The sequence below is a fragment of the Drosophila novamexicana genome, unplaced genomic scaffold, assembly GCF_003285875.2.
Source record: "Drosophila novamexicana strain 15010-1031.04,08,12 unplaced genomic scaffold, DnovRS2.1 tig00000387-arrow-pilon, whole genome shotgun sequence".
NCBI classification, from domain to species: domain Eukaryota; kingdom Metazoa; phylum Arthropoda; class Insecta; order Diptera; family Drosophilidae; genus Drosophila; species Drosophila novamexicana.
In genome coordinates, this window is record NW_020824800.1 from 3,239,837 (window position 1) to 3,251,954 (window position 12,118).

A 12,118-nucleotide genomic window follows, 5' to 3' on the forward strand; every position below is an offset into this window, starting at 1 on the left:
CTGTGCGTCGCAGTGTGCGTGTTGCTTGTTATCCTTGCAACGACATCGCCTGCGTCGTGTGGAAAGTTTGATAATGAAGTTGATGTTGATGATAATGATGCTGATGCTGATGATGGAGATGAAGATGTTGCCGTTATGCGCGTGCCTTGACTGACGTGCGCCCGTCCTTGGGGTGGCTGCTCCTGTCGTGCTCCTGCTGGTTGCGCAGCGACTGGCTGGCGAAAGTACAATACATCAAAGGACACACACAGCCAGCCACATTGAGGCAGGGCTGCCAGCCGAAGCGATTTTGCCAGTCGCCTCGTGAATTTATCGCATGCGAGACTCACCGATTCGCAATTGAGCCCCCACCCACAACAGTTCAGATAATGCTCCATTGACTTTTCTGTTTTTGTTGCACTTGCGGCCTAATTAACCCAAAATGCAATCCGATGATTAAGGACTTAGTCGCCGCACCCAACCCCGTCCCCCTTGACACCTGCTGAACCCCATTTCGTTTGTTTAAGGCGCTAGCTTAAAGAGCCTTTAAAAAAAAGGAAAACTGATTAAGTGGCATTGTTGTTGCAGGGGCAAGGATACAAGGACACACGGCCGAGTACCACTTCTGCTGAACATCAAAGGATTAAAGCGACTGCAACAACAAAAGTGAAAACTGGCGCAGCAGACGCTTTCATATTCTGCTCAAGGACTCCAATTATTGCATTCGTTGCCTTTGTTGTTGTTGTCTTTGAAATATGCTAATTTGTGTGGGAGTGGCTGACAATGGGTCGAGGAGGGGGCGCGGGTGGTTGGAAGAAAGGGTTGACCTTACAACGACAAAGTGCCGAGAATAAGGCAATTGATTCGCGTCTACTTCCTAGTTTCTCAGAGCAAAAGCTAAGTAGCGAAAGGACCTCGAATGTGGGTCGCCTGTGTGTGCCCGTATGTGCATGTGTGTGTGTGGGCATGGCGGCGAGTGTGTGAACTTAACCCTCTTTGACTTTTCGCTTGCTACTTGTTACACTTCAAAGGATGCGACTGCGGCCAAGTAACACTTGTTGCCAGCTGGTTGGGCTACAAATTGTGGCAGCAAGCCATGCAACATCTCCTGCAGCATAACATATGTGCTGCTTATCGTTAAGTGGAAATGGCACCTACTTTTTGTTACATACACTTAAGGAAATTATTGCTTTTAGTTAACATATCTTAACATGAAACTTAACATACCCTGTTAATATTCCGTTTGAAGCTTGATTAACATTATAGTTAATTATTATTAATTGAATTATAAATTAAATTGAGCTTCAAGACAAGAATTTTCCTGTTCTAGCAGGAACGTCATATTATTTTAAGAATACCTTTAACTATCTTTCAAACAGCTTTTGTGTAGTAATTAATATTTGTTCTAATCAACATTTTAAAATTGACTTTACAGATTTTTTGGTTTTACGAGGCTGTTATTTGATGTGTCAAGGCAAATTAAATATGAATGCTAAGTTCTTTTCTGTTCATATTTTAACAGGGTTGTTATGTTACACTTAACAGAAAGGTATAAAATAATGTTGCCAAGTTATTGTAATTCAATGAATTAAGCAGCATTATTATTAATCAGATTGTCAGCTCGTAGAAGAACATGATTTTCGCAATAAATGATAGACTTCAAATCATATTTTGGCCAGTTAGCTCTCATTAAACACATCAGCTAACGAATGAAACCAGAATCTCTTCCCAGGCACTGACAGAGGCCCACACTCTCTGAGCGCTGACCACAACAACAGCAACCGCAACAACAACAAATTTGAGCATCTCTTTACCGCATGCAATTGCCATGAATCACCATCACCTGGCTGTGGCTGTGGCTGTGCCTGCGGCTGAGGCTGAGGCTGAGGCAGGGGCTTCAGCTTGAGGCTCTCTACTGGCTCTGGCTATGGCTCTGGCTGGCGGCACATCCATCAATGTGCCGTTGACATTTGCTGCGCTGTTGACAAGAATTGTCACAATAAACAATACAACCACGACAAGCAGCAGCGGCAGCAGCAGCAGCAGCAGGAGGAACAACAACCACAGGAATAATGATAGCGGATGGAAAGGACGGACACGGCCACGTGACATGGCGGGAGGAGTAGACAGCAGCATGATGATTAGTTTGGTAAGTGGCAGCAAGAGGAGTGCGCATAAATTACCAAAAGGATTAACCAACAACAAGCCCAGACAGCTGAAAATGGAACTGGCATTGGAACTGTAATCGCAAAGGGGTTGCCCTTGTTATTGCTGGGCATGAAAAATGTTCAGTGAACTGTAAGGGATTCCCAGCTCTCGGCAAGCCCAGGGGTAGGGGCTGCCATTGAAATTAAAATCAGATCAATTTCACAGATATTAACATATTTTTGCGCAGGGCAAGTGTTGATATCTCAGTTGGTTTAAGTCCCTAACAATTGGGGGTTGCTTTTGTTTCAGCTGTATTTATGCCCGCGTCCAAAAGGGTATTTAAGGGTATATTAGCTATAGGCGCATAATTGAAAAGAAAAATTTGTAATTATCTTAAGATTGTAATTTAATAAAAGCTTACCGTTTTTTGAATGGGAGATGTTCCATGTCTTCTATCTAAATTATTTTTGAACACATTCATACAGACAGTCAGTTCTACTCCTGGGTTTGGGTATTTGTACAATCGACTACTTCGTGACATTTATTTTTTATTGTACACGCAATTAGTGCCAGGGGTTGAGGGTTGTCTGGCCTTGTTGTGCCCATTAGTTGATAGATATTACAAAAGATTTGTCTTAATGATTTTCATTATATGTCAATTCCCACGCCCGTACAGACATGATTTTTACCACAATTTTGCATAGATTTTCATTGATTTTCGTAGTTTTTAAAGCTCTTGCACTGATATTTGCAGGTGCGCCTTCGAGTCCAAAACAATTTGTGCTCATTAAAAGGAAAAATTCAAGAAAAAAACAAAATTTTAATGGCGTTGCCCAGGGTTACACACATTGAAAAGGAAAGCCAGCCAGAGTGAGACAGAGCAATATATATGGAGCGAGAGAGAGAGAGAGAGAGACAGAAAGAGACCCCATAATTTAGTTAATTTTCGGTTTTTTGTTGTTGCTGCTGTTGAATTTAATTAACTCAGAGACGACGTTCATAAATCCCGACAAACATTTCAAAATGACGCAAATTTTGCGCTGAAATATTTTGCGCAAGTAAGAAATAAAAATAAAAATAAAAATTAAGCGAAAATTAATCAAAGTAATTTCCAAGGCGAGGCCCCTCCCCGCTTGCCCCCGCTCGAGCCCAGCACAACCGACATACGACATAACAAACATAACTCGACGCATTCCACTGGCCAAAGTGGCACAAGGTAAGGCCAAAGTTAAAGCCAAACTTAAAGCTAAAGGGCTACCAGGCCCGATTCGAGGCCCGATTCGAGGCCCGATTCGAGCCCCGTTCCGCTGCCTTGTGTGTGTGTATGGGAAAAATTCCGCTGGCCTCCAATCAGTGCACGCAGTTTGCATTGCTCTGACATGAAAAAGAAATCAGTGCAGCGTTCGTACTGCCCTGTGATGCTATATGTTAGTATGGGTTGTTTGGCATGGGCTCGGATCGGGCTGGGGCAGGGCGCACTGCCTCTCTGTCTCTTTCACTGTCTCTGTCCTCTTATCGTCGCTGACCAGTCAACAGTTGACCGAATGTGTGGGAAAATTTTTCATTTTTAATTGCACTTGGCCAGGTCGCTTGAACGGCTGGACAGCCTCGCTGGCTAACTGGCTAACTGGCTGGCCAAAATTTAAAGCGTCTGCGCCTGTGCATTAAAGAGGCTTCTGATGCTGCGGCTGCTGCCTTGAGTCGTCGCCGTTTTGCCGTTGGCCCACCTACAAATCTCGCCCAGCTGTTGGCACAAAGCGTCTGCATGCCGGACGCGCCATTCTATGAAAATTCCAGGCAACGTCGCAGCCGCGGCTGGCATCCCAGCAATGCCTCCGGTCTAAACTATGCAAGCAGCACTCCAGCCCAGCTCACTCGGCTATCTCTGGCAAGTTTTGGGGCGGCGGTGGGTGCTGGTTAGGGCGTTGCTTTGCGCAAATTACAATTAAAAATTGTTTCAAGTGGTTTACAAGCCACAGCACGCACATAGCGCAAACGCAAAATTCTGCAAAGAACTCAAAAACATTTGAGGGCTGGACAAAACATTTTCTGCACTGCTAGCTGTGAATTTGTAATAGGCAAAACGAACGAACTTTTCACGGAATTTAATTCATTTTGCTATTTTTTTTTTATAATACACCAATTTACAGGCATCAAAAGAGCTCAGCTGGCTTATCAGAGCACATTTGTGAAACATCACAGTAATATTTATCTGTGAAAAGCTTCATACCTGAGATCTCACAGTAAATTATGAATATACTAATATCAATTTAGTTTATACTCAAATACTTGGATTGTTAAATTGCTTGATATTAAAAGTGATGTTAACACACAAGCTCTCCCCCTTTATTTTTATATCAGCTTTATATTTCCTGAGAGATTAGTTGGGACATCATGATGAACAAGATGAACAATCGACGATTTGCTTTGAATTGTTTGAATCATCTCATTATTTGATGAAAATGTGTCATAGCTGTATTTCAAAATGCGTTCTTCATACTATTATTTGTTTTTTCTATATGTGAAAGTGAATCATAATACTGGTGCTTGAAATGTTTAACTGAAAACAGATGGGCTACTGGAAAAGTGTGTTAGCACAATTACAAGTTTTCGAAACCTTTCGTGGTGAATCATCCAAATAGAAGAGAATACCATTTTGCAGTTTGCAAAATCTGTGGACTGCACAATAAAAGCACCTTAGATTGACTTAGCATATAATTATAATAACAGCTCAGAAAGCTCCTGAGAATCCACATTATGACAACACGATTGCATCATTCACAGTTTTACTACATCTAACCATGATTCACTATTTTCCTAATATTTTCCGCTGCAACTCTCTTTCTCAGAATGTCAAGGCAAATTACATTTTCCTATTTATATATGTACACATATACAGTCTATCAATTGTCTAAAGTCACAGTACTGTGAAAAATCACAGTTAAGCCTGCAACCCTATGTGTGAGGTGCACATCATCGTCAAAATGAAAGTTTAACTGAAAGGTCAAGGCAAATTAAATTTTCCTAAATGCAATAAATTCTTTAATATACGTATACGTATATAGCCTGCCAATGTATTGTCTAAAGTCACAGTACTGTGAAAAATCACAGTTAAGCCTGCAACCCTATGTGTGCGGTGCACATCATCGTCAAAATGAAAGTTCAACTGCACAGCAGTCGTTGGCTCAAGCGGCCATCTTGGGCTATTGGTGGCTGCCAGCCAACCAGAAGAAGTGGAGTCAGGAGCTGCAGATGGAGTTGTAGCTTTGCCGTTGTTGTTGCTGCTGCTGCTGTTTGCTGTGGCTCGTTGTTTATGACGTTGATGTGGCGCTGCTGCAGATGACGAATGCAGCAGGCAGAAAGCCACCAACAAGTTGCAGCTGGCGGCAACAGTTGGTGCACATTTTGGCATGCCATTGCCATGGCCATTGCCATTGCCCTGGCGACAAGGAGCTCTCCTCTGGCCCGTTCTCATTGGAGCAATTGGGCTGCCCCACCATATGGCGCCCAGTTGTTGTGGCAGCAACATCAACTCGCCTCGCGACCCAGCAACGTGGCAGTGGCTTTGATTTGCTGTCAGCTGCAATCAGTTGTGTGTATGTTTTGGCCTGCGGCAATTGTTGTTGTAATCGCACACACACACTCTTACACGCACGCATTTGTGTGCGTTTGGCTTCCTTGGAACTTCATTTTGTTCGCATCCCCCTTTTGGGCACGGCGCATGCGTCAGCAAACACAAAATGAACGCGCTTTGTGTGGGTGGAGCTAAAAACGTTGAATGAACGCGCGTGTACGAAAGAGACAGAGCATGCGTGAGCTTTAAGCTTAAAGCTGTGCACGTGTTGCCGCCAGAGCTTTAAAGCTTTGCGCACAGGATGCCACACAGTCATGCCAGATGGCGCCATAAATCATTGTAAATGCCGTCGTCCAGTTCCCCGGGCCCTGTGCGTTCTCCCCGCAACCCCGCAGCCACAAACGTACCCCTCATGGGATGCGCACGCGCACAGCTTAAGAAAATTATGAAAGATTTACATTAATAATTCTTACAAAAGCCACACATAAATAGCCGCTGCACAGCCAATCTGCACAGCTGGCCCCGCTCACTGCCGACCATCCGCGTCCACGTGCTCCTCTGCTCTTCCTTCTGGCCAAAGCCCAGAGAAACACAATAACCATTTTTATTAAGCGACAATCAGCGCGCGCTGCGTCCTGCCTTCGCTCCTCGGGGCCCAGTTCTGTTAGTAAGTTGTTGGGCTCGGGTCCAACGGCGGGTCCATCGGCACTGGGGGACTGCCCGCTGCGCATGCGTGCGGGGCTCTTGCATGCAAATGGAATCACTTTATTAAACAGCTTACATAATTCATGTGCTGCACATTTAATTTAAGGTCATCAGGCCGGCCGCTTGGATGGCCGGGACGAGGTCCGAGTCTGGACAACGGGTCTCCGGTCTGGCCTGGAATGGCCCGATCAGCTCTGCCCTGCTCTGCTTTGCTCTGGCCTGGTCTGTTTCGCAGCATAATGAAAAAGTCAGTGTAATAATTTTTAAATGTTTGTAAAAATAGGTGTAGACAAGTTGAAATTTATTATGGCAACGTTCTGGGTACGTGGGCAGCGAGCAAGCGCGGAAGTATTGGATAGTTTTGGACAAGAGATGAGCAGCCGGTATGCAAGCCGTGGGTTCGGGCATATTTGAAAGGCATTTCAGCTAATAATACTGGATCATAAAGGAGGAGCTCAGAAGGTATGTTCAATTGCCTTCAATATGAATAGAATTTAACGTAACTTTATAATAGGTTGAGAATATGTATATAAATATCATAACTTTAACTTTTAGTCCAGAGAATTTTGTGTTTCGACAAATTAAAGAAGTTATATTGCCACCTAATTGTTTAAGAATGCTTAACAAAATATAAATAAATATAAAGTGCCTCTATGCAAATCAATTTCAATAAAAATTAAACCTTACACATTGCTCTTGGATTATCAGCTAGATCAAATAGTCTTTGGCTATAGAAATAGAAATCGAGCTCCATAGAAAATACTTTATTTTAGACAAGATTGTAAACTGGTTTAGGCAATCCATTTCCAATTACAAGGAATCGGATTAGTTGGATAAAGAACAGACGAACCTGAAGCAAACATATTTTTCGCTCCTATTATATATTTGCATAACTTTTAAGCTTCTGAAAGTGCGCTAAAATGTCAATTAATAATTAAGAATTAATTATAGTTCAAATTTCTCTTAAAAATTGAAAAAAAAAATTGAAGAATCAAATCTCAAACCAGAACCACAGATGTGGAGAACCGAACCGAGCCAACGAATCTTTTTTTGGGTTTGCAGCCAGCCGCTAAAATAACCTTTTTCTGATCACAGCCCATTTTTGGTTGTACATTTCACAATCTGAAAAGTTTGGCTGTCTTGTAAGCTCCGCGGAACCACCTTGCTGGCTACCCATCAAGACTGCATTAAAAATCAACTTAATTTCACTGCCCATGGGGTCAGTTTTATGGAAACACAAAAAAAAAAAAAAACAGAGAGAGAGAGAGAGAGGGGCAACGCAAAAATGATGAAGACCTCCAAAGTGGCAAAACACGAAATGGCAACAAAAATCATATTTTCACAGGCGCTTGGCGTTTGCGCAGAACTTCGCACTTGAGCACGCGGCGGGCTGGAGGATGCTGGGATTGACGCAGGACGCGGGTCGGGTACAGCAGAGCAGTTGGAGTGTGGGCAGTAACGTAGCGGAATCGTGTATCTTGAACGGGAGGGGGAGTGGGGATCTGGTGCTTGCGGTCGGCACGAAACGTATGTGGCTGGTCCAAACATACGCAATTATGTGTTTTTTATTAACTCTGGCGAACTGCTCGTGTCCGTGTGCCCATCCCTGTGGGTCTGCGTCCTCCATTAGGGGGGTCCGCTGCGCACACGCACTCTCTATATAATTTTAACACATGCTGCGTTTTGGGCTCTTTCGTTTTGTTTCATTTCATTTTTTGTTTTGCCTCTTTTGCGTATTTCTGTTTTTTTTTTTTTTTTTTTGGCAACATTTCCCTTCTGGCCCTTGGCAGCTTAATAACTTTATTTAGCTTAGAATGGTGCTCTTGTTCTTCTTCTTATTGCCTGTATGTATGTATGCGTGTGTGTGTGTGTGTGTGTGTGTGTGTGTGTGTGTGTTTGGCTGCAACACGAATCAGTCAGCCAGGGCGGCAGTATTAATTAGTGCGGTAGTCGTTTGTGGCAGGCCAGACAGACAGACGTTGCCTTTTGTGTTTGTGTTGCATTATTTAGACATCAGGACGTTGATTGATGAGTCAGTCTTAGCAGTTGGTATATACATATATATATGGGTGTTAATGCGCATCTAATAGCATTTCAAGCTGAGCGCAAATTAATTGTAAGCCTTCCTCTCAGTATGGCCAACTGTCAAGCGCCTAGTTGATGGTCAACACTGCACACGCATCAGCATAAGTTTTGTTGGTAAGTTGATCAGAATTGCCTTAACATATCCTTTTAGTTTTATCTATATAAAAACATGTGATTAGATTTAAATATGGACTTTTACAAAGCACACTTTAATGTCACCTGAGACCGACTTTGATATATTCACACCACAAAAGAATCAACGAGGTAGACATCGAGTAGTGGCGTTAGCTAGAAAGAAACGAAAAAACGAATTTTCAAAGATCTTGAAAATAATTTATTTTAAACCTGCCACGGCCATGGTCTGGCAATATAATTCTTCTTGAAATGCATGTGAAAATAAATACGTACACATACATACATACATATATACATACATAACTACATACATACATACACACATACATACATACATACATACATACATACATACATACATACCTACATACATACATACATACATACATACATACATGCATACATACATACATACATACATACATACATACATACATACATACATACATACATACATACATACATACATACATACATACATACATACATACATACATACATACATACATACATACATACATACATACATACATACATACATACATACATACATACATACATACATACATACATACATACATACATACATACATACATACATACATACATACATACATACATACATACATACATACATACATACATACATACGTACATACGTACATACGTACCTACGTACCTACATACCTACATACCTATATACCTACATATCTACATATCTACATATCTACATACCTACATACCTACATTTCTACATATCTACAGACCTACATACCTACATAAATACGCCTCCTGCTCCGCCTCCTTAGTGGTCCTCCTCCTGGTCCACCGCCCTGCTGCGCCGGCTCCTCAGCTTCCAGCATTGAAGCCGCCTGGGCCTAATTTATAGGGGAGCCTGCAGACCTTACTTAAATTTTTGAGAATCGAGGAGGAGGGCAGCTTTAATAAATAAATTCTTATTTAGATTTGCCACTCAGCAAGACAATTTGGTCTGCTATTGGTATTTTGTAATACAATTTATATGCATACATACATATATGTCGACGCACATACATACACACACACACACACACACACACACACACACACACATACACACATACACACATGCACACACACATTCACACCCACATACATACATACACATAGGTCAACATTTCCCAACTCCATAACTTGGTCAAATCTCATCAGATTTGCACGAGGCTTGGCTTACACGTACAAACATTAATACATACATAAGGAAACTCATACTTGTACATACCTACATAAATATATAATCCACAAACCTGATATTTATTATAATTATAACACTTTTAATAAAGCAAGAGCGATGCAAGGCTTACTTGAACTCACGAGAATCGCACAGTAGGGCAGACTATAAAATGACGTTTCTTTTGAACTAGCAGCGCAACGGGAAAATAACCTTGTTCTACGTTTAGTATAAGATAATGCATATCATATACATATATATAAATATATATATATACATACATTTCACATGTGATTTTTTCTGTAAGTCTTTTCGCATTTACCTTTACAAGGTAAATTAGCAGCTCCACAACAAGATGAAAACCACATGCAACAATTAAACAATTCATTTATCTTAATTTGTCTGCAATTTCTCTCTTCAATTCTCTGTCCCTCCCTCCCTCACTCACTGTTTCTCTCTCTCTCTCTCTCTCTCTCTCTGTCTGCTTCTCGCTCCGTTTGGATCTCTTTCGTTTGCCCAGCTGTCTGCGGCGACTGCTGCTGCGTTTGTTTCTTTATTCGTGCGCATTGTGAGATGTTAAAAAATTTGAAATTAATTGCAGCGCCTGCTGCTCATCGGAGCCATTGCCCCTTGCCCCTGACCCTGCCCCTGTCCCTGCCCCACGCCCTGCGGGACCCGGCTCTGACCCGGGCCTTTGACGCCCTTGCCGCATTGCGAGCTGGTGTTTTACTTTGTGCTGTGTCATAATCTTCACACCCAAATCGCAAGGATCTCATGGCTGAGAGATCGCCGGGCATGCTGGCGTTGATGATCTTTGGCTGTAATCTTTTAATAATTTAAGCCAATTCGGCGTAAACCGTTAACGGCACAACACAGGCGTTGTCCATTTGTCCAGAGCCCATTGGACATTGCCCACTGGCCATGGGCCATAGCCCATTGCGCTCCTAAGTTTTGGATTCTGTTTTTTGTCGATGCTATCGCCTTTGGTCTTTGCGCTGTGTTAATATTTGCTCATGATGATCGGCTTTTAAGGATGGTCTGTTGCCGGGACGAGGGCGAGGGCGAGGGCATGGCCCGGGTGTTACCGCTGTCTGACTTAATGCTGAGAAAACCCTAATTACCGCATTAAGGTGTCAAAATGATGACCATCTCTCCAGACTCTTTGGTCTTCGTTCTGTCCTGTCTGTCCCTACAACAATGTGGCAAATTTAATGAATATGTCAAGTAGTCAGCGCTCAACGCTCTGTGCCCAATGATAAATCGGTTGGCGGCTTAGAATGCTGGCAAGCAACAGCAGCAGCTCACAGAAAACATCTGCGATTGCCTCTTGAAGCGTGTCTGATGTATGCTATAGAGTGAATATTTGTATTCCGAAATTATCAGTACTTATATATAAGCACAAACTAAGCACCTGTTAAGAGACCCAAATAAAAGGTTTCTCCAAAACAGCAGTATTTGATTTAGGAAAGTATCAAGTTGTCACTAAAAGGAAATGGGTTTGTAAATCGATGTTTATCATACTAGGATAAGCAGAGAGGGTCTTTGAAAAAAGGGGGAACAAATACTTGAGCTATATATATGGTTGGTATACGTAAAGTTTCAATTTTAAACATATTTTTTATCTGGTCGGAGAAGTCTTCGTTATCTTTTAACATACTATTGCCAAACGTATGTTAAAGATATAAGTCATATAGTTCTGCAGGTGTAATTAAGAAACATAAGCAGAATAACTATATTAAGGCATATTTAAGGATCATCATCAGCTGATTCTATGGAATTATGTCAACCTGGCTGTGAGCTTTTCTTTGATCTGGAATCTGGAAATCTTGCGTGTAACTGGATATTCGATTATATTATATATATTACAATATGCTTAAAACCGACTGATTAGAAATGAGGTTTTAACTTAATTGTATTGCATTGACATTCGTTTTTCTTTTAATTTGCCTACGTATTACGCGAGAGTTCTGTAATAGCTAAGAAATTATAGTCGCAAGTGGGCTGGGCAAATGCAACAGTTTTGGCCACTTTCCAATAAACTTTTACCAAACGTTTAGTTCACGCCAAGCCCCAAATAAAGACAACAGGTCATTTCCCATACCCATTCCGACCGACCGACCGACCGACCGACCGACCGGAACGTGCATGGCCAAAGCGATTGAGGAGTGAGCGAGCAGAGAAGCCAACCAACCCAAAAAGAACCGATTAAGCGGACCGGGTCCGAACCTTTTTCCCTTTTGCCACATTCTTCTCTGTGTGTGTGTAAGTGTGTGTCTGCCTTC

General features: G+C 42.2%; 2 long non-coding RNA genes across 3 annotated transcripts; both read right to left on the reverse strand.

The window, feature by feature from the left end:
• Window positions 1–8,173: 8,173 nt before the first annotated feature.
• On the reverse strand, window positions 8,174–9,598 carry LOC115760075. 2 transcript variants are annotated; one of them, XR_004017572.1, is made up of 3 exons: window positions 9,406–9,598; window positions 8,711–8,779; window positions 8,174–8,648 (listed from the first exon to the last, which is right to left on the reverse strand). It is a non-coding gene; the product is annotated as an uncharacterized LOC115760075 (long non-coding RNA). The 2 variants fall into 2 exon arrangements; XR_004017571.1 differs by having other exon boundaries at window positions 9,402–9,598.
• Window positions 9,599–9,887: 289 nt separating this feature from the next.
• LOC115760076 lies at window positions 9,888–10,278 on the reverse strand. The gene is made up of 3 exons (XR_004017573.1): window positions 10,118–10,278; window positions 9,970–10,055; window positions 9,888–9,912 (listed from the first exon to the last, which is right to left on the reverse strand). It is a non-coding gene; the product is annotated as an uncharacterized LOC115760076 (long non-coding RNA).
• Window positions 10,279–12,118: the final 1,840 nt, after the last annotated feature.